This window comes from Sinocyclocheilus anshuiensis, unplaced genomic scaffold, assembly GCF_001515605.1.
Source record: "Sinocyclocheilus anshuiensis isolate Anshui unplaced genomic scaffold, SAMN03320099.WGS_v1.1 scaffold708, whole genome shotgun sequence".
Lineage (NCBI taxonomy): Eukaryota > Metazoa > Chordata > Actinopteri > Cypriniformes > Cyprinidae > Sinocyclocheilus > Sinocyclocheilus anshuiensis.
Genome location: NW_015555881.1, coordinates 2,818,430 through 2,821,704, shown reverse-complemented (window position 1 = coordinate 2,821,704; position 3,275 = coordinate 2,818,430).

Sequence of the window (3,275 nt, the reverse complement as noted above, 5' to 3'; positions counted from 1 at the left end):
TAATAAAGTTATTGATTTTTAATATTATTATTGTTTTGTCATTATTAATATTATTTTTTATTATTATGTGTTGTTATAAATAACTTATGAGTATCTTTAAAATTTTTCTAATACATTTTTTTTTTTTAAATATAAATTATTATTATAAATTCTGCTCTTGTATTCCTCTAGGTCTGGTTTTCAGTTAAATGGATGAATAAGGGCATTTTACAGAAATAATCCCAAAGCATCCATTCATTTTTTTTTCTTTGCCTTTATTTCTAGCATTTCTTCATTATATTCATAGTACTGTTGGGTCAGTATTTTATTGTATTCTGAAGGACTGGATATAAACGGATATAAATGGATCTGACTCTAGAACTCATTCAAAATTCCTTAAATAGTTCGGAATCATTTGAGCCCAAGAAGATTCCCAAATATGGTGAGGAATAACATCCGCTCTTGTGTGAAGCAGATTTACCACAGTAAAACCCTCCTGCTTTTCATGGGGCTTTATTTCTCAATGCGGCTGGAAGGGGGCGTGGCTCAGGCCACGCCCACACGCGCACAGGTGATCCGCCCAGGTGTGAAAGTTACCCGCACTTTCAACAAGAACAAACACACCTGAGAGACACGAGAGGACACGGATCTGCTCCACAACCAACGGTAAACTCACTTTACTCCATTTCACGCTGCATTTACACTATAAGAGTTTTAATAGATCGATTATCGTTCACCTGCGGCACAAAGTGCGATCTTGATCATTTCTGATGTTTTAATATGAAATCGTATCCGGTGTTACTTCAGATTTAGTAACATTTAAATACGTTTTTTGTAACAAAAGTCAGAAATAGTAGACTAATAGTTTATTGAGAGTTGATCATTTAAATAGAAAAAATGGTATGATCTTTAGTGCCATATACCATGTTTATATATATAAGAAGCATGGTATTACCATGGTGTTATAATGGTTTTAAAATCATATGGCATATTTACCATGGTATTTACCATGATAGTACATCGTAATCTTGCCTGTTACTGGTACATATACATATATATACTGTATATGTGTGTGTGTGTGTGTGTGTGTGTGTGTGTGTGTGTGTGTGTGTGTGTACACACACATATATTACCGTGGTGAATTATTATTATTATTTAAATAACAGACATGTACCATGGTAATATATATATATATATATATATATATATATGTTGAAATGATGTTTGTTACTGCTTGAATTCAAGTGTCAAAAATGGTTATTATGATATAAACACACACACACCATAGTAATTTCATAATTTTTGGATCTTTGAACATGTACCATAGTAATTTCATGGTAATCTCTGAAGTACATTGTGGTATTGTATATAAATACCGTGGTATATGAATATGTCAGTGGTATATATCATTGCATTACCATCATTGTACCGTGGTATCAGCGTAGCACTTTCTATACGGGAGGTTTAAGGTCATGTGTTTGTGTTTGATAATTATTGATCACAGACTGTAACCTGAGCTCTTGTAAATGGTTTGTGTGAAGTGTCAACATGAGAGATCAGACCCGTCGAGCAGCATCTGTGACAGTAATCATTAAAGAACGGTGTCAGGGTGACAGCGCTCTGCTTTATTTGATGCTCGCCGTGTTTCTAGGTCGTGACACTGCATTAATTGTTTTCCAGCAGGAGGAATGCGATCCGGCCGAGAGGTGAAAGTGCTTATTGCTCTGGTATTTAACAGGACAGATTCCTTCTTTTCACTCGAGAACAGGCCTCAAACCAGCAGAACTAGAAGGAAGTATTGATGTGCTGGGTGTTCACAGACAGACCGAACAATAGCGGCAGGAGCGGCTCTACTGTGGCATGATAATTAGAGAAAACAAGAAAAATATTGGTCAGCTGTTTGGGACTCACTATTGTTATGTCAGGAATCATTCATATCGATCAGGTCGTACTGTATAAAACAGCAGGCTGATCTTTAAAGATGTGTTTTTTGGAGAAGCTTCTAGTTCAGGGTTTGAAAGCAAACCATGCAGGTTTTTCATTGTTTCAAAACTTCAGATTCCTTCAAACATTCATGAATTTTTGACTTGAGCGGATAAATACATCATGGCGAGTGAGATGTGTTACGCAATGATTTACAGCATTAATGACTCATTAATGTTCTCACCGGTGCGTGACAAATCAACATTATTCGTGCGTGTGATTTGTGTTGCTGTGATTGCACGACCAGGCCGAATTTAAACGTATTACGACGTGCATTCCTGGAGCTCGAGCTGTTGATAATGATGCTAGCAACACCAAGATCATGGGTTCAATTCCCAGAGAATGCATAGATTTTTAGACACGTATATAGTCATGTATTTGTGTGCAAATCTACATTGATTGATTGATTGATTGGTTGACTCATTGTAGATGATATTGAAGAAAAACACCATCAAGTGCTATAACAAAGAAAAGATCATTGGTTTGATTCCCAGGGAATGGCATAGATTTTTAGGCATATATGTTTGTTTTGTGTTTCTGTACAAATCTACATTTATTTGTTTGTTTAATGATCGTAGAATATATTGTAGGAAAAGTAGTTCTAGTGCTCTAGAAACACCAAGGTCATAGGTTTGATTCCCAGTGAATTCATAGATTTTCAGATGTATTTGTGATTTGTTTCTTTACAAACCTACATGCATGTATGTATTTATTTATTTATGTATTTAAAGGGGTCATATGATGCTGCTAAAAAGAACATTCTTTTGTGGAATATCTCTTTGGATTTGAGACTTTAGTCTTTGCAACTTTACAGATCTTCTTTATGCGCCAAGAGCTTGTAACACTCCAAAGAGAAAGGAAAACTTGAAATCGCATCATATGACCCCTTTAATCAATCACTCACTCATCAAGTGTTCTTGCAACTGCAAGGTCATGGGTTCGATTCCCAGAAAATTCATTGTTTTTTTAGCCATATATTTGTGATGTGTTTCTTTACAAATCTTTCTTCCTTTAATGGCTGTAAATGTTGAAGGAAAAACATCATCAAGTGCTCTAACAACTGCAAGGTCATGGGTTCGATTCCCAGAACATGCTTTAAAAATATATACCCTGAATGCAGTGAAAGTCATTTTGGATAAAAGCGTCTGCCAAATGCATAAATGCACTCTTTTTTTAATCAAAAGGCTTTAGATTAAATGCTTAAAATTAGATTTTTCGACAAATATATTTGTGATGTTTTGTTATACACCATATGATTGAAGGAAAAACATCTTCAAGTGCTCATCATACATGAATGAAGCATGCATTTAATT